The 19,825-nt window shown below is 40.5% G+C and overlaps 1 long non-coding RNA gene across 1 annotated transcript in view; it reads left to right on the top strand.

Moving 5' to 3' along the window:
* The window catches only part of LOC116097429, a 51,350-nt gene extending 32,127 nt beyond the window's left edge, over positions 1-19,223 (top strand). Inside the window, exons 2-3 of the long non-coding RNA XR_004121425.1 lie at positions 18,395-18,462; positions 19,161-19,223. This is a non-coding gene — a long non-coding RNA (uncharacterized LOC116097429). The remainder of the gene's footprint in view (positions 1-18,394; positions 18,463-19,160) is intronic.
* Positions 19,224-19,825: the final 602 nt, after the last annotated feature.

The raw sequence follows: 19,825 nt of genomic DNA on the forward strand, positions 1-19,825 counted from the left end.
TCTAACTCTTTTGATGCTCCACTCCCTCTTGAGATCCTGAGCACAGGGTCTCAGCCCCTCCTGTTATTCTCTATCTGATGGTGGCTTGGAATCCAGAGCACATAGGTCGTTACCCTGAACCGAGCCTTGCTCCAGATAAGGTACATGCCACTGAGCATCTCTTCTGCAGTTAGCTGCATACTATGGGTGTTGTGCTCAGGGTCAACTCCTTTCCCCTCTCATTCTTTCTGCTCCCTCCTTATTCACACCACTCCTGATCTCCTAGCAAGGATGCATGTGAACACCAGGTGGGGTATGACATAGCTGGGTTCAATAATAGGTAATTGACTCATAGAACAAAGCAGAGGGCAGGAAGAAGAAAGAAGACATTCAAGTATAGGATAGCCTGAGACACACCATGGTTGAGTAAATTCTAATTATTCTACCAATTATTAAAAAACTCAACATAATACTAAAGTGTAAATCCTCCAATGTGGAAATAAATAAATACATCATGTATAATCAGCATTAAAGAGCTTTGCTGTGATCATTGACTTAAAGTGTATCTAAGTGCTAAATGCGTTATTTCTAAATTACCTATAAATTCAGAGGCCTTCAAAATCTCAGGCACAAAGATCCATGTTAGAGCAGCATAGGATTAGGTGAGCTCCCCAGACCCAAGGCTACTGGTTCATTGACATTTCAACTGCAAACATGTGTTATGCTAGTGGTAGTTACTCTGGCAAATGGCAGAGGGGTTTTTTGTTTATTTGTTTTTGTTCTGTTTTGTTTTGTTTATAATTCAATGAAATAATGTAGATATGCAATCCCCTGTACTCTTCTTGCTTGATCTCTGTAGTAACAGCTGAGAATTTACATGGCACGCACTCTGTCTGGATATCTGCAGGAGGGGACCAAGGTGTGGGCATAGACTTCATCACAAACACAGACTCATCAGCACTGCAGCCTTGCACAACAGTTTTCTCCATGGGAAAATTTTCTGTCTTGGAAGGAAGCTCATTAGGAAAGCAGATATTCTAAGGGGAGGTAAAACATTCCACCCTGCTGGGAGGATCTTAAGCTCAGGAAACAAATGTCTCAGAGACTTCAGAAAGTCCCTGATAGTGACCAGATCCTTCCCTCCCCAAGCATATATAAGCAGTAAAATTGCTGAGAGACTTGAGCTGAAGAGGCAGAGAGCAGCCGAGCAGCCTGCAAAAGGCTCTCCTTAACCTACTGAGCTTCCTGCAGGCTCTGCAGTGTGCTCCAGGTTCCCAGCCTTTTGAGCTGTAGCTGTGCTGGGGTGGGCTTTTGGAGATGCAACTGACTTTGAGTAGTTTCTGCTCCTGAAAGTAATCCCTCCCCAGTATAGATGCCACTAAAGCCAAGAAACTCATTGCATCACTATGTTGGACTTTGGTGGTGTGCTTACTTTGGTCTGTTGTCAGTTCCCTCTCTGGGGTGAACAGACATTTGTTCACAGTCTATGTAGTCATCAGGAATTAGGATTCTTTCTTGTGGGTTAAATGAACGGGATCATCATTATCATTGTTGGTCCTCACCCATGTGTGAGCTACAAGGAAATCCAGGCCAATGAGCAGCAGCTACTGTTGAGTATTAGAACAGTGGTCCCTGGAGATGCCTCCAGATACAAGATGGGGTTCATGGTCTACAACTGAGGGCAACAACTGAGTGCCAGGATGGAGAGAGAGAGGAGTCCATCTCCGAAGAGCCACCTCTTGTTCTTGTATGCTATCTCATCTGGCTCCGAGATTGACATCTGTGTTAAGAATTTCCCTAGGAATGGATTTTTCTCACCCTCCACAGATTCAGTACCTGAGGGCATAGTGAGGGCTCCTTCCACTTTCCTTGATAGCACTCACTTCTGTATAGGGACTCAGAGCTTACCCAGATACAGAAAGCATCTCTGGTACAGTTTCATACACACCTTTCATCAAAAACTCTATTGACCGAGAAATGTCTTATAAAACATGCTGGAGAGATGGCTCCATGGGTAAAATGCCTACTGGATAAACATGAAGGAACTGAATCTGGATCTGAAGCACTAAAAACTCGGTTCAGTGGTAAGTACCTTTGACACAGTTGTAGAGCTGGAGGTGGATGGTAGGTGGTAAGTACCTTTGACACAGTTGTAGAGCTGGAGGTGGATGGAGACACATGGATCCAGAGAGTCCAACAACCAGCCCTGCTCACTGAAAAATTAGCTCTAGCTGCAGAGAGAGACATCCTGACTCAAAGAATAAGGGGGATGGTGGTAGAGAATGTTGACATCTAGCCTCTATATGACTATGCTAGCATGCTATTCTCTCTGTCTCTGTCTCTGTCTCTGTCTCTTTCTAACTCTGTCTGTCTGTCTGTCTGTCTGTCTGTCTCTCTCTCTCTCTCTCTCTCTCTCTCACACACACACACACATACACACACACACACATAAACATATGCATACACAGTGGGGGTACATGTCTAGCCTGCCCTCAATGTGTTTATTAAACAGTTAGTATTTCTTAGATTCATGTGGGCAGAAGATTAAATGTTCTTTCCCAAGATGAATGGCATAATACTCATGGGTCTCCCAAGCACAGGGGCTTAAAATGCCAATAGATAGCCAAAGTGACAGAGAGTGAGAGAGTATTTTCATGATAACCAAAGGGATAGTCTCAAGATCTAGTTGGGTCCTGCACCTGCAACCATGTGTAAGAACAAGGGATTTGTGAGGTCATTACTGTGTGGGGACAGTGGATACTGAAACGACTTTAGTGTATTTACCTGGCACTGTCCATGTGCCTTGTGCTCAAGAGGCTGAGTTTGTGCTCAAAAGTCTCTGGGTTTGTTTCCTTCAAGCACCTTTAATATAAACAAGACTTCCAGGTGGTTGATGTTATTATTGTTGCACACATCAGCAGCTCCTGATGGCTCATTTATATTTCTCTGCAGTGATGCCCATGAAGCTCTATTAGGCTGCAGCTAAGTGACATTCTTATTACTGTTTCTTCTTCCCACTCATATAACTGACATGCTGTATTTTGTTCTATATCATCCTTTCATATTTTGCAGCAAAATGTCCACATTTCTTGTACAGCCATCCCAAGTTGGTTCTTGTGTACTAACATCAAGGATTACTTTTCCTGATAAGAGAAGCCCCTCCTTGGTGCCTTCTGGACCTGCACTCATTGGAGTGTCCCAGATTACTTACAGGAGAGGCTTCAAGGGTGATTGCTAGGATGATTTACAAAACTAGATAAGAATTGGATGGAGTGGGAAGAAATCTTTTCTTATGAAGTTAATAATGGGTTTTACCTGTTAGAAATGCACAAATAGACTATCTGCTTTCACAGAGAACTAGCCGAGGATAATGAAGTTTAAGAAATAGCTATAGAATTCAATTATTTCCAAATCAATTTCAAAACTGGCCTTTTTGGAATTCAAAACCTTTATTCTAAGAACATTGACTTTCCAAGCTGTAGGATTCTGAGAAATAGGATCTAATTCATTTTGGTGTCTCCGTCATTCTAATAATGAATCAATCAACCAGATTTTCCCTTGTTAGTGTATAAAGCAAGCAACAATGATATGAGACAAAGCTTAAGAAGGTAGGGATGACGGAGATCACAGTAAGCTGTGTGCCTGCCAGAGCTGTGCAATGGGAGTGACCTTAGTGGGAGGGCTTCGTTGAGATGGTGGGATTTGACACTGGCTTTGAAAATACATATTCGAAAACTCAGAGAAAAAAAGTGGAGACGGTTTGTGGCATCAGGGCCTTCCTGAGTAAGCTGACAGATAATGGTCAGTGGAACATGAAGGATGGTCAGACATGGGTAGGTAGGTCAGTATGAGCAGATATGGTCAGACATATTCAGATATGGTATGGAGCTGATGTGTGTCTTCAGGGATCCAGTGGATAGTGGGTTATGCAGAGACTGTTTAAAACACTGAGAATAAATAGAGTGCTTAGCCATAGGTAGAACACTTCTGCCAGCCTATCTCCCATGCCAAAGATCAGACAACCTCTAGGAAGAGGGGGGCAAAAGACTGTAAGAGTCAGAGGATAGCAAGGAATCCTGTCCTTTAGACCTACCAGACCTGTACACATACGAACTCACAGGAACTTTTGTTATGTGCACAAACCTGCAGAGGAAAGCCAGGTAAAAATTCCAACCTGGGAAGGAGTTCATAAGACCCCACTCCTTACTGAGATATTGTCAGTTAGTGACTGCTGGGGGGAGGGAGAGTCATAGGTTTGAGTGGGGGCTGGGCAGTGATAATTTACACATCTCCCCACACACCCAATACATGTAGGCATCACTAATTAACTAGGTAACTTTAATAATAATAACAGCAATAATAATAATAATAATTAATAATAATAATAATAATAATAATAATAATAATAATAATAATAATTTAAAAGAAGGCATAAAATTAGCAGTGAGATGTGTTAGAAAGGGTCCAGGGGAGATGGGAGAGGCAAGATGAGGGATGGCTGTGATGGAGAAATAGTCCATAGATAAATGAAATTTTCAAATAAACAATGGAATGGGTTTAAACGTGAGTGGGGATGTTAAAGATTGGCAGAAGCCTTGGTGCTTCTAAGACAGAGTCCAAGGAAGGAGACTGCTTTAGGTGGCAGTGGCCTGGGACAAGCTTTCTCTTAGGAACTTGGGGAGATGGCACACTGTGGCAAGCTGGTGCAGCAACTTCGTACATCACACTGACTGGTAACATCTAAGGATCTCCTGAGGCAAAGCCACTCCCAGGAGGAGCCAAAACCAAAGCTGAGAGGATGCTTCAGAAGTCCCGAGACTAGGCCAGTTCAGAGGTGTAGGCCTGGGCATTTGGAGAGCTCAGGGCACTTCCTGCTACCTGCCCTCCCTGCTATTTTGTGTTGATCTGGTTCAGACAGGAAAGAGCAGATTCTTCCAGTTTGTCCAGTTACTGTAATCTTTCTGTACTTCACTTCTCTGTTAAGACTCATGCTCATTCTGGAACATGTACATATTTATGTATTCTGCATTCAAACCTCCAGAACTAGGTTGATGCATTCAGATTTGCTGTATCTTCCTGCTAAAGTCAACAACTAGCATATAGTTTATTTCTTTATTGAAAAAAATCATCTTCTTTTAAAATCTCAGATGTTCTACACAGCATATATAATATATAGTATATATAGATATACCCACAAATATATTTATAAATAGAATAAATTAGTAGTTGTCTGACATCCAGTCTAAATGTTTTAAACAACTTTCCCAGTTTTATTGAAGTAGAATCAGTGAACACATCTTTTTATTCATAGTGCATGGGTCTCTCCCATCTTGGGCTTTCAAGCTGCTAGTGTTCCTACATTTGATGATTCCGTCCGGAGGATTCCACGAATGCCATTGCCACTCATCCCATGCATTCTGTTGCTGCTAGTTCTATGTATCCCATTGCCACTGGTCCCATGATGTCTGATGTGCTAGCATTGTTTTCTCTCACACCTCTTCTGTTTTCATTATCTTTCTTCTACTGTGTACTCCCATCCTGTTTCTATGCCTATTTTTGTTCTCTGTATTCTTCATTTTGTTTTCCCCTCTACTAACTCAGATACTATATTTTTCTCCATCTTCACGATTCCCAGATGATCAACAAGCTCATTCCCATGAAAACATTAGAGTGGGAGTTCTCAACCTGTGGGTCACAACTCCTTCATAGTCACACATCAGATATCCTATATATCAGGTATTGACATTATGATTTACAACAGTAGAAAAATTACAGTTGTGAAGTAACAACAAAATAATTTATGGTTGGGGAGGTCACAAAAATCCAAGGAACTTTATTAAAGGATGTAAGAACTACTGATTTACAGGGTGAGCAGCACATTTGCATCTTTAGCAGGCTTAGAAGGTATAAGACTGATTATTCCTTCTAAACTGCTACACTGGGGTTTCTGACTCAAGGGTGAGGGCTTTTTTGCATAACACTTGTTATTTTTATTAAAGATTTACTTGTTTATATTTATGCATATGTGTAACTGTGCCTGTCTGTCTGTCTGCCTGTCTGTCTGTCTGTCTGTATGTCTGTATGTCTGTCTGTATGTATGTATGTATTGGGGCTTGTGAACCCAGGAAAAGGAAATTGGATCCCTTGGAGCTGGAGTTACAGGTGGAACTAAACTTGGACCTTTGCATGAGCAGTATGTACTCTTAACAACGGAGTCATCGCTCTAGACTCTTGTTGCTATTACTTACTTACCCATCTATTTATTAACACGTCACCTTTGCTTATCATAATTTTTCTCCTCTTGAGCCAATCTCGAGATTGGAGTGTGTTTTCTTGAAGCACCATGCACGCTGATGGCCAGTGTGAACTGCAAGCCATCCTTTTGGCAAACCCTTCTCCACCACTTGCAGCCAGTAGTCCTGATCTAGGACAGACATCTCAGGCATCCTTCAGACCTCTGCTCATCCCTGGTGGGTCTTCACTGCAGGAAACCTCAGCAAGAAAGCCTTCTGAGCAAGTGTCACCTTGACCTGCTCCAGACAAGAGAAACAGATGGTTCTTTCTAAACCTCTTCTGTGTTCTCTTCTCTACATATTTTTGTTTGCTTTTAATCATAGAAAATGGTTTTGATTGATAATTACCTGCAGAGGAATTTTCTGTTTCTATTTCCTGTTGAACATAGTCCATTCCAATGACATCCCTTCACTGACAATCATCCTTTCTCAGAAAAGTAAGATTCTAGCCAATGTTTCATCCTGTGTCTAGGTGTGGGTCCCTTCCCATTTCCTCACATCAGTAAACTGTTCCTATTTAAAGATGGGCTTCTTGCAAACCTCAGGTCATCCATCTCCCCTGTCTCTCTTGCTCTTTCTTGTCTTTTCATAATGCCTTGGTGGGGTAAGGTTTAGACATTCCCAATTAATTAACTCTGTGCTCGTATTTGTCTCCTATAATTATAATAAAATTATAGTTATAGCTCTTCATAGCAATTTAGTACATTCTCTTAGATCTATTTTTAGGATAGTAGTTTCTGAGCACCTCCTAGCAGGTTGCCTATCGTTAAAGACATAAAGGCAGATGGACAGCATCAGCTTTCCACTACTATAACAGAATTCTGAGAGAATAAATTTTTCAAGAGAAAAAGGGTTTATTGGCCCTGGGGTTTTAATAGTTGGATTCGAGATGAGCTGGCCCACTGCTCTGAGACTATGAAGTCCCATCATGAAGGAACAGTGCCATGCACCAAAACCCTCATGTGAGATCTGAGAAGACAAAGAGAAGAAGGGAAGGTGTCAGAGTCCTTCACCCAGTTACCTAAGTACCTCCCACTCTGCCCCACCTCTAAAGGCTCAACCCCAGCAGTAGTGCCACACGGAAACCAAATATCTAATACATTGTCATGAGAGAGACACTCAAGATCTAACCATAGCTTATAGAAAATTGTAGACAGACAGAGGTAGATGGATAATTGCAGCAAGTAGTTTTAAAAGAGCCTATGCTAAGTCCGGCTAGGCATGGGCTTTGGAGGTCATGAACAGCCCCCTGGGGTAGCTTGGTGCTAAGCCACTCCAGTCTCTGTCCAGGACTGCAGACTGGCTGTAGGCTTCTCCTTCTGTGACTGCACTCTCACTGGTCAACTATCTCACCAAACAAAGGTCTGAGATTGCTCTCTCAGTCTCTGCCTGTTGTCCCCCTTTGGGTAGCCATGTGGCTATCAGTTCCTGTGCTTGGTTGTTGTGCTGCCCAAACTAGTTTTTCCTGAAAACACCTTGAACAAGCAGCTTGTGTTCATCAGGCCATCCAACACCAGTTATTGTTCACTCAGCTCCCTCTATCTCCAAGAAATGAAAACACTAGAGACTTATAGTATAAAAGCCAGATTTATAATGGCAAATATCCAATTCCAAAATGCCCATGCAAAGAACACACAACTCAATAATATAATTGCAAGCTGAGCACTTAGATTAGATAAATATACCACTTCACTACTCTATTGCCCAGTTATGAAACCCCTAGCTACTTGTGGCTCCTCCAGGCCACATGGGTCATGGGTCTGTTTGATCTTCATCTCCTTCTCCCTCCATCTTTTTCTCCCTCTCTTCTCCATCTCATTTTACCCTGCTCATCTCCCCTTCTTGTTCTTCCGGGAAGATCCTGCCTCTATATTTTTGCCCAATGATTGCCTTCCTATCGTCTTTATCAGCCAACCAAGTAACTAGGGGAAATTCTCTTACAGATAATAAAAGAAAAATGGGTAGAAAGATGTGGTAGAAATAAAGGGATAGATGATAAATAGACATATAGAGATGTAATGAATAAACATATAGAGATGAAAGAGAAAGATAGATAAATGATCGATAGATACGTACATAGGTAGAATATAGATAGATAGATAGATAGATAGATAGATAGATAGATAGATAGAGTTAAAGATAGATGATAGGTGATAGAAATAAGTGAATGATTAGATAGATGGTAGAAAAAGACACATAGTAGATGATGTATACATAAGTAGAAAATGGGTGAAAGAATAGATAGGTAGATCATATATAGATGGATGGATGGATATATTGATGTGCACTCTCTGGTTTTCTATCATCTATATACTTTTAAAAATCAATTTTAAAGTATATATTAAATATTAGTTAAATATATTAAATATTAGTTATCTGATCATTTAAAATGTATCTCATGCTCACTATTTGGTTTTTCTTTTTAAATACTAGGCACTGTGCCTCTCTCAGGGTTGCTTCTTACAGTTGTTAGAACTCCCTGATCATACCTACTCCAGGAAACCTGTCTAGCTCTTTCCCACTTTTTGACCTGCACTTTTTTCTCCATCAATGCACTCATCACCCAGATTTCAACAGACATACCTCTTTGTCCACTTCTGTTTCCACTTGCCTAGCACATGGCCTTTCCCAGAGTCTACCATGCTAATAAACCATCATTGCTCTTAGCCTTCCATTTTTTTTTTTTTGTGAGTGTCACATTAGTATTTTGTAAAATTATATTTTATAACAGATAAATATAAAACATAAAAAAGCCTAGGCTGTGTGTGTGTGTCTGTCTGGCAAAGAGAGAAAGAGAGAGAGAAAGAGAGAGAGAGAGACAGAGAGAGAGAGAGAGAGAGAGAGAGAGAGAGAGAGAGAGAGAAAGAGAGAGACAGAGAGAGAGACAGAGAGAGAGAGAGAGAGAGATCCTATAAAACTCTTGCATTTGGAATACTTTTTGCTTCTTTCCTCCTTAAGGCCCAATATCAGAATATTGCCTTGGCTCCCCTTGAAATCCAAGGACTGGTGCAAGCTTATGAACTTAATTTACCAATTTATAAGAGGTGAGGTAAGTACTGGGTATCTATCAGCAAGCAAGAAAGACTGAAAATGATCACTGGAAAATGAAATACAGAGCTGGAGAATTTACTAGCAACCCTGAGTCCCAGAAATATTTCAATCTAGAAAAAAAGGGGTAACAAATGTTTATCTCTTTATGTTTTAAACATTTTCTTCAACCTTACACCTGAGTATCATCAGCCACGTCTGTGTTGGAAAAGCTGCAAATTTACCTCATTTATTCAAGAGCACAGATATTTGCACAGTTTTTCAACCTGTTAGCATCTTTTCATTAATAATTTGGAGCTCAGGCTTTCCTGATAATGTTTTACTGCCGAGGTGGAAAAGCACTAAATGGCATTTTGTTCCTTTAATTTTTCCATGCAAACAAAGTTAGAGAACAAAGAAAAATGCATGGTGCCCATAAAATGTCATTATGATTTTATCCACAATAGTAGTACAATTCTCCATTAGCACAGCTTCCTAGTAATAATGGTGCATTAACACAGGAGTACCCACTGATGAGAAAGACAGATTCCCATAGTTCTCTATGAATTAGTTTGCATGTGGCCACCTGTACCTCATCACTGCCAGAGTAATGCAAAAGTAGTTCATTCTAGACCTGTCTCCCAGCCTTCTGACAATGCATTAGCTGTGGTTAAATATATTAATAGATGTTCATGCTAACTATTTGTGGAACTGGAGCCATAGAGTCCCTGTGATAATATTTTAGTATTTCCTCCTGTACATGGTATCAGTAACTACTGCTCAAAGTTCTTTTATGAGAAAATAACATCTCCCTTGTCATTGAAAAGTACAGTGTAAAAATGTTTACTTTGGGGGATGCTAAATTGTATGTGAGGAACCAGCCTGCCTCCATCTTAGCCAGAAAAGCTGTCTTATAGTAAAGACCAATTAAGGTCCATTCCTGTTTATGATTAAACTTTTGATACTCAAGGATTGGGCTATGTCTCATGTGAAACCTTAACCTCAAATTGTTCTGTACTACCTTGTTATGACTACCTGATGTTATAACCTCCTTGTAACCATGTGTTTGCTTCAGGAAGTTGATATGACTAATTTGCTATGCTTATGCTCTGTTCCTCTAACTGTACCTATTTGCTAGCCAATCACCCCCTCAATTTGGAAACTCCCTACCCCTGAGCTATGAAATCCTTGTCTTTCCCATATGTAATACTGACCTTTCAAACTCCTCCTTATGGAGTTTGGTATACATGAATTTAAAACGCTTGCTTTAGTTAATTGTTTGCTTTAATTAATTTGGCTATGATGATTTGGGTCAGTGGCCTTTTTTCCCCCATCTTTTGTATTAAAACTGTAAAGCTAAATTCACCACATAGTCCTTATGGTAAAAGAGGAGGTGACCCTTTGGGGAAGGGACAGAGGCTGGAGTGGCAAGGTAATGTAACCATCCACATTTGTGATAGGAGAGGATCTGTGAAAGGATGTAGGGAGGTTTCATGTGTCTCTTCCTGTTAACCATTTACTGAAATACAGCTTGGACTTCCATGAGGAATCCTGACTTCAACCACAGTTCTATTTGTATGACTTTTAAAGCAGAAAAATAAGTACTATTTATACATCTTATTTATTTAATGTATGTGTTTACCTGAATGTATATGTATGAGCCCATATATGTACCTGGTGGCTCCTAAAGCAACAAGAGGGATTCCCTGGGACAGGCATTGCAGAAAGTTGTGAGGCATCATGTAGGTGCTGGGAACTTTCTGCAAAAGCAGCCAGTGCATTTAACAGCTGAGCCTTCTCTGCACCTGTAAGAAAATTGATTTTTTTTAAAAGAAAATCACATTACTGTTGTTGCAAATATTTTGGGTGTCTGATCTAGCAAGAGTATAAAGTTATTACATCTATCTCATTTAATTCAGACTCACACACTTTTATTCTGAGTTTGTGTTTGCAGTATGACTATTTAATTCCTTGGGCTCCACATTGCAGAGTTTTGTATCTTTGCTTTTACAAACTTCTCCTGAGAAGCATCTGTGGACCTCACCTCCTGGGGGGACAGCATGTTAAAAGAGAGCAAGGGTGTGCATAAAGGGGAGTGAAGAAAGAAGTGGGATTCTATTAATTAAGTCCTCCAGCCTCACTGTCTGGCCCTTGGCAAAGCAGCAATGTTCCCTTATGAATAAACTAATGTACAATTTAAAAGTCAATGTCAGGGCAAGGCTGGTGGGCTCAGCTCCCAACAATCCTTCTCAGGTTGCCAGCAACTATCATCTAGAACTCAAACCGTGTGTGTGTGTGTGTGTGTGTGTGTGTGTGTGTGTAGGAAACCTCTTTCTTAGGAAAATACACCTCATACTATGCAACAAAATGCAATTTCCTTATTAGAGTATTGTGAACTGAGATTTGCAAATAAGTACAGAACTCAAGATGGCAGCAAGAGGACAAGACAAGTAAACCTCCTTTCTAAGTATTCCCCTTTCTTCTACAAAACACAAGAGTGGAGGTGAAGAAAGGAAGACTCTTTCTTGTTATCTCCCCAGATCACTTGCTGCCAGTTTGGATGAATGTTTTAGTCCATGTTGTACCAGAGCCTTGATGTTCTAATGTATCCACATTCTCATTAATTTGAACACAACATAAACTTGAGCCAGACTCTGGCACCAGTTTTGTGTCACACACATTTTTAATAAAAGAGTGCTTCTGTATTGAATGTATATTATCTAATAGTTACTTTTATATACCCAGGGTTGAGAAATGTTCTATAAAGGACCAGACAGTGAACAGCTTAGATGTTTAAAGTCACATGACACTGTCAGCCCCATGTGCACACTACAAAAGTGACAGTGACAGTTCCAATAAACCATATTTAGATGACATTATGTAATGAGAGGTCCTACTGACATCATCCTTATCACCAGAAGAGGAGCTGGTTTCTGGCGCTGCCATTACAGGTGGTATTGAGATGCCATGTGAGTGCTAAGAACAAAACCCACATCCTCTGCAAGAGCAACCAGAGCTCCTAAGCAATGAACCATCTCTTCAGCCCAAAAGTTTCTATTTAATGACACTAATCTCTTTGCTGTTTTGTCTACTCTTGGTATACTTTTCAACCCCTTCTGCTCTGCCTTGTGTTTCTAATACTTATTATAAATGTGGATAAAGGCAATGAGAAGTAACCATGCCAAAACCTGACTGCTCACTTAAATTGTGCTAACTTAAGTTGTGCTAACATGAATAGACTATAGACAAATGATTATACCACAATATAATGTTGAATGGACCCCAGTCATTTCCAAGAGAGCTTTTCTTCCTGCCTGAACTAGAAGAGCATGGCTGCATAGTCCATATTTCTCTGAGCATCAAATTTAGGTGTGTTGGGAGATAGAGCTATAGAATTTGAAACATTTATTTTCTTTACTTATTTTCCCCCTAGCACATCGTTCTTAGAAAATGAGAGTGAAAATCAGACACTTAGATACCACATATCCTTTCATTTTATTTTATTTTTTTGATTAGAGAATCCTGGGAGCAATTGTTCTAGCATTTATTTATTAGGCTGGGGCTATAGCCTGGTGGGGTCGAACACTGTCTAGCATGGCTAAAGACCTAGGTTTGATTCCCCAGATGTGCAATATCAGATAAATAGATAGTTTTATTTTTAAATACCTTATAATGAATGAATCCAAATAGGTTTCAAATTTAATATTACTTTTCATGGAGATAGCTATGCAATGGAATAAAGCTCTGTTGTATAGGGAGTATTTTTTCCTTGGACTATAGAATCTTCAACTTACAATCAATACTGTAATTCACTGACATAAGTTTTATGTTTCTAATACAACAACAGATGGAGGTTTTAGAGTTGAAATGGGATAAAATATCCCTGGTTTTGCAAGCCATGTTCTGGCATGCTTCTCTAATCAATATAAAGTATCCCACATAATGGGTGTGCTGGCTAATCTTAGGTCAACTTGACACAAACTAGAGTTAGCTAGAAGGAGGGAACCTCAATTGAGAAAATGTCCCCATAAGATCCATTTTCTTAATTAGTGATTGATGGGGAAGGGACCAGTCCACTGTGCATGATGCCATTCCTGTGTTGGTGGTCCTGAGTTCTATAAGAAAGCAAACTGAACAAGACACAGGGAGCAAGCCAGTAAGCAGCACTCCTCCATAGCTTCTGTATCAGATCAAACCTCCAGGTTCCTACCTGTCCTGGCTTCTTTCGGTGATAAAACTATAATGTGGAAGTGTAAGCCCAATAAACCCTTTCCTCCTGAACTTGCTTTTAGCCATGGCATTTCTTTGCATGGCTAAAACAGACACCCCAACTAAGACAATGGGTAAACATTTTTCATTCATGTTCAACAGTTACCATCTGCTCTCACATCTATAGGGGGAACAGGAAGAGGCAGCTTTTCATTTTCAGCAATAGTCTAACTCAGCCCTAGCTATAATGTATCTTAAAATAATATAGACACTGGGAATATTAAGTGAGAAATGTTCAAGTATGTGTTGGAATTGTTTCTTCAGTTCTCAAGTTTGGATGTAGTGGGTTGGCCTAAAGTTGCTTGTATTCTAATGCTTATTTGGGGGCTCCAAAACTGGTTACCCCAAAGATGAGGGAGTCTGCACATAAGACACTGAGTAATCCTGCCCCAATTCATTGTAATTGGTAAATAAAGATGCCAGCAGCCAATAGTTGGGCAGAAGAGACTTAGGTGGAGTTTAGGTTTCGTGGAGTCAGAGAGGAGGTAGAAGAGGAAGAACATTCAGGAGAGGAGAATGGAAAAGCCACTATGGGTGAGCTGAGCCATTAAAATGTGGGCATGTGGGCTGGCCAATTGGAGCAGCCCAGATGGAACATAGTAAATATTAAATAATAACTCCAAGTCATCCATAAGAAAGTAGAGTCTAGTAGAATGGAGGGTAGGCAGCTGTGCAGCTCTTGTGTTGTTTAGGCCAGATTATAAAAATAAAGACTGCATGTATGTTTTTCCCCCTTTACTTCATGCAAAATTCTCAATTACCATAGATGGAAAAAACAAGATATTCCACAACAAAACCAAATTTATCTTTCCACAAATCCAGCCCTACAAAGGATAATTATGGAAAACACCAACACAAGGAGGGAAACTATACCCTAGAAAAAGCAAGAAAGTAATCTTTCAACAAGTCCAAAAGAAGATAGGCACACAAACATAATACATATATGTTTTTATCTGTGAACTCAATAACCAAATTTGAGGTATAAACCCCAGGCTGGAATTTTTAAATATTAAATTCCACACTTGAATTTCTGTTCTTCTGGGTGTATAGACAGATCTCAGTGAAAATTCTTAGAAGGTATGATGCTTAGTTTTGTCAACTTTACACAATCTAGAATCTCCTAAGAAGAGCATCTCCATGAGGAATTTCTTATAGCAGGTTGGCCTAAAAAATGTCTTTGTCGGATTTTCTTGATTGCACTAGTTCAAATGGGAAGACTAGCCCACTGAGGGCAGCACTATTCTCTAGGTTTGGGTTTACTGTATACTTATAGAGAGGGGACTGAGAACTGACAAGCACATGTGCATTCATTCTTTTTGTTTTGGACTCTGGATGAGATGTGCTTGACTGTTTCCGTTCCCGTCACCTTGACTTTCTCTATGTTTCAGTTTTCACTACCTTGACTTTCTCTATGTTTCAATTCTCACTACCTTTACTTTCCCTATAACTTGGAATTTTAGCTAATAGTAGATCCTTTCTTCTCTAAGCTGATGTTAGTTGAGGTGTTTTTTACAACAGACATGAAGTGAGGACAGATTCAAACTGACACAAGCAACTCAAGGTGTCCTGTGTTATAACTGCCATTCGGCAGATGCAAGCTTCATTATACCTGCTGAGGAGTGGGGATCTCAGAGCATATTCTTTCAATTATTATTAATGGCCAATACTCATTGGCATTATACCTCTAAAAGGTATTGGCATTTAATTTATGAACAAAATCTATGCTATAAGTAAAATTCTACTGTTTATTACAAATCAAATCCATTTTCCTTGAGTGAATATGAAGTTTCCTTTCTGGTAGCTTCTAGACACCTGGAGATAATAATAGTTGATGAACTGTAGATTGGATTGTAGTTTGGTATAGAACATTGGCCTTGTAGGTACAAGACCCTGATTCAAGTACTAGGACTGCAGCAAACAAACAAACAAACACATACATAAGTACTCTTGAAATTATTAAAAAGAAACTATTAAATCAGAACTGGGAAAAAGGCTCAGTAAGGGAACCAGAGTTTGGAACCACAGAACACACAAAAATGCTGCGTGGGCATGGTGGTACATCTGATATTCCCGGAGCAAGCTATCCTATGAGATTAGCCAGGTTGGTTTGCTCTGAATTTGAATGAGACTATGACTCAAAGGATACCTTAGAAGAATCACTGAGAAAGTGTCGTACTGTTGTTCCTCTTTGTCTGTAGTCTTCCTCTTTGTCTGGAGTGCCAGCATGCTGCCCAGACAAGGAAGGCAGGAACAGGGGTCTGACATTTGCATTTCCCCTCAGGGTGTCTAGGCACCAGGCAGTAAGGGGAAGGCAGAACCCTGGACAGTTTCTGGCCCATTTGGGAGCTAGTGCCTAGGACTAGAGGGGCTGGAGAAAAGAAAACCTTCTGGAGTCTTAGTGTAGCTCTTTTTATTTATTTTTAAATAAACTTTTATTTTATTTTGTTTATTTTATTTCACTTTACATTTAGATCACTGCCCCCATCCTAGTCCCCTCCTCACACAGTTTCTCTCTCCATTCCTTCTCCTCTGAGAAGGTAGAGGCTCCCCCTGGGTATTCACCAACCTTGGCACATCAAGCCTCTGCAGGGATAGGGACATCCTCTCCCACTGATGCCAGACAAGGTAGTTCAGTCAGGGGAACATATTCCACAAATGGGCAACAGTTGTTGGGGGACCCACATGGAGACTAAGCTGCATGTTTGCTACATGTGTGCAAGGGCCCTCTGTTCAGCTGTGTATGCCTTTTCATTGGTGGCTCAGTCTCTGATAGCCCCAAAGGGTCCAAGTTTGTTGACTGTGTTGGTCTTCATGTGGAGTTGTTATCTCCTTCCAAGCCCTCAGTTCCTCTTCCAACTCTTCAATAAAAGTCTTCCTGTTCCATCTAACATTTGGCTGTGAGTCTCTGTATCTGCTTCAGTCAGCTGCTGGGTGGAGCCTCTCAGAGGTCAGTTATACTAGGCTCTGTCTGTAAGCACAGCACAATATCATTAATAGTGTCAGGGATTGGTGCCCGCCCATGGAATGAGTCTCAAGTTGGGTTGGTTATTGCCATTCCTTCGGTCTCTGCTCCATCCCCAGTCCCTGCATTTTTTGTAGACAGGATAAATTTTGGGTCAAAATTTTTCTGGGTAGATTGGTGTCCTTATCTCCAGTGGGCTTCTCTCTTGGCTACAGGAGGCAACTTCTTCAGGTTCCATATTCCTGCTGCGGGTGAGTTTCATCTAAGGTTACCCCCATGGATTCCTGGGAGCTTCCTCCATCCCAGGTCTCTGGCACTCCTGGGTACATACACAAAAGATGTCCCATGATACCACAGGAACACTTGCTCAACTGTGTTCACAGCAGCTTTATTCATAAAAGCGAGAAACAGAAACTGGAAACAACCTGTATGTCCCTCAGCTGAAGAGTAGATAAAGAAAACATGGTACATTTACACAGTGAAATACTATTCAGCCATTAAAAACAAAGACATCATGAAATTATCAGGCAAATGGATGGATCTTGAGAGTATCATCCTGAGTAAGGTAACCCAGACCCAACAGGACACGCATGGTATGTTCTCACTTATAAGTAGATATTAGCCATAAAGTGCAGGACACACATGCTATACTCCACAGACCTACAGCTAAACAAAAAAGAGGCCCTAGTGAGAATGCTTCACTCTCACTTAGAAGGGGGAATAAAATAGGTTATAGGAGGCAGATGGAGAGCGGGAGCTGGTTGAGAGAGGAGATATGGAGGGGAATAATGGGGTCAGGATGGATTGTGGGGAGAGACAGGAGAGGGAGCCAGAAGAACAAATGGCAATCTGCAGCAGGCACCGCTCTTTTAGGTGAAGGCCTTCCCCATGGCGATCTTTAATGAAGCATCTCTCTAAGAGGATCCTTGCTTGCTCACATCGTTTTGTTGAGGGTGTATGTGGGCACATATACTTTATTTGGGGGAAGGAATATCCAAGAAGGGAAGGTATTGGCTGAATGCTTCATTAGTATGGGGAAGCATTCCAGGTATTATGCTACAGTAACATTTTGCAGGTAGGGATGTGGAGATTTTTGAACTCTCCAGACAATGTCAGAGAAGGAGAAGCCCTACCAATGAAGGGAGTCCTCAATATAGCACCAAGCCCCAGAAGGCTATCCAGTCAGTGATAGACTTCAACCTTAATTAGCAGAGTTTTCCCACAAAGAAGATTCCTGACATAAACTGTTGGCTTTTACATCATACACACATACCACACCCATTCCAGTGCAGTCTGTGTGACGAGTCCAGAAGCTTGGCTGCAATCCCTGAGGCAAAAAGTTTTAAGGAAACTGGTCTCCTGGAAGTTATTGGTGTCACCTAACATGGATGTGGTCTAGATTTGTCCTTGAGATAGTCGATGGAGGGTCTTGCGTGCTTTCTCTCAGTATTGTTTTATTATAGGTATAGAGGTGTCCCCCAAGGAATGATTTGACTAATAGTTAAGATAGATTTGGCATTGTTTCCTGGCCCCCACCAGTGTTCCAACAACCTAGTCAATGCTGAGCCAACTCTTGGCTTTGAATTTTGTAAAGAATGTTACTTATTCAGATAAATTGCCTCCAGCATTGTTAGAGAGATAGTGAAAGAAATCAGGCATTGAAGTTTACTGGCAACAAAGCAAATTTAGAATTCGCATTTCAGTCATGTATGACAGACTACTTTATATATCAGAAGAAAGCTGGTGGGCTCTTCTGGCAAATGCAAATCTGTCACAAATGCTTAGAAAAGCAGACAGGTGGTGCTTCGAACAGGGATCCCAGAAAGGTAAGACGTTTCCCTCTTTCTTTCTTCCTTTTTCTCAGGCAAGGATAGGAGCTCATCAGGGTTCTGCAGACCTGCTGGTAAAGGATAACCAGTTTGAGGAAGACAAGTAAGTATTTCCATGGGGCACTCTGAGAAAGCATGTTTAGATGCCTCACCAGCCATAGTGCAAGGAATGGCCTACCCTGCAGGGATGAAGGGATGGAAATTCAGTGCCTATATTAAGAACACCTATGGGAACAGGAAGCTTTCTCAGGGGAATGAAATTACATGTTTTGGGTGTAGAAAACTGGGATACCTGAGGAAGGATTGTAAAAATACCTCAGGGAAAAAAGAAGGGCCTTCCTCCAGGTCTCTGTCCACAATGTGGTAAAGGGAAGCATTGGAGGAATATATGTAAATCAACGTTCCATAAAGGTAGGACTCCGCTCACTAAAGAGAAATGAGTGAGACAAAAAACTGGCCTGGTGGTGGTGGTGGACACCTTTAATCCCAGCAATTGGGAGACAGAGACTGGTGGAATTCTGAGTTATACAAATGGCATGAGAGAAAGAGATCAAAAGAGAAAGAAAATGGATTTTAGAGTTATCCTAGAGACAGAGAGAAATCGAGAAATGTCTTGCTTTCTCTGTGGCTCATACAGGAGAAATCCCTGGTCTTGATTCAGTGTTATAGTAGGTGCACTGATCTGTCTACATGTCAATCTATGTCTGTTTTTGTCTTGTCATCTGAATGATTGTTGTTCTATGTTTCATGTTAAAAGTAATAAATGTTTAAAAACCTTATCTGCTCTTGATTCAATCTCAGGATGCACAATGGAAGCTGATTTAAGTTGCACTTGGCATTTAGGCAGGAGTTTAACAGCAAAGTGAGGTCCTGCAGAGAAGCTGCACTTACGGAAGTGTCAGCAGCTCAATTCCTAAGGTAAATAAGCTAACAGTTGTTTCTTCCTAGAGAAACCTCTGCAATTGTGATTATTGGGTTCAATAAATGGCAAAGTGTCTTTTCTCTTAAAATTAGCTAGAAAAAAAATAAAAATTCCTTGATTGGTCTACATTTATAAGATTTGTGTAGCCACTTCATTTGGTTTCTGACTAGTCTTAAAGATATAAATATTTTGTGCATGATTATTGGCTTATAAGTTATTGGGTATGATTAAAATTTTGTAACATTGGTAACAGAAAGTTAGCTTAAAACTGGTAACTCAGGGTTGGAGTCATTTTAGCAACTACTCCTGTCATGAGCCAGCCAGAAAACCAGGCCTCTAAAGATGTTTCTAATTAGAGATAGTATTCTAAATTGAGATAATATTTTATGTAATTCTTATCCTAGAAACTAGATGTATAAGAGATAGGATTTAAAACAATGTCTCTTTATTGATGCGTTAAAGGTTTCACTATCATACATTTATATATAATAATTGACGGCCAAACTTTGTAACTTGACAGTAATACTTTGACATTGATTTTAAA

Source organism: Mastomys coucha, unplaced genomic scaffold, assembly GCF_008632895.1.
Source record: "Mastomys coucha isolate ucsf_1 unplaced genomic scaffold, UCSF_Mcou_1 pScaffold19, whole genome shotgun sequence".
NCBI lineage: Eukaryota > Metazoa > Chordata > Mammalia > Rodentia > Muridae > Mastomys > Mastomys coucha.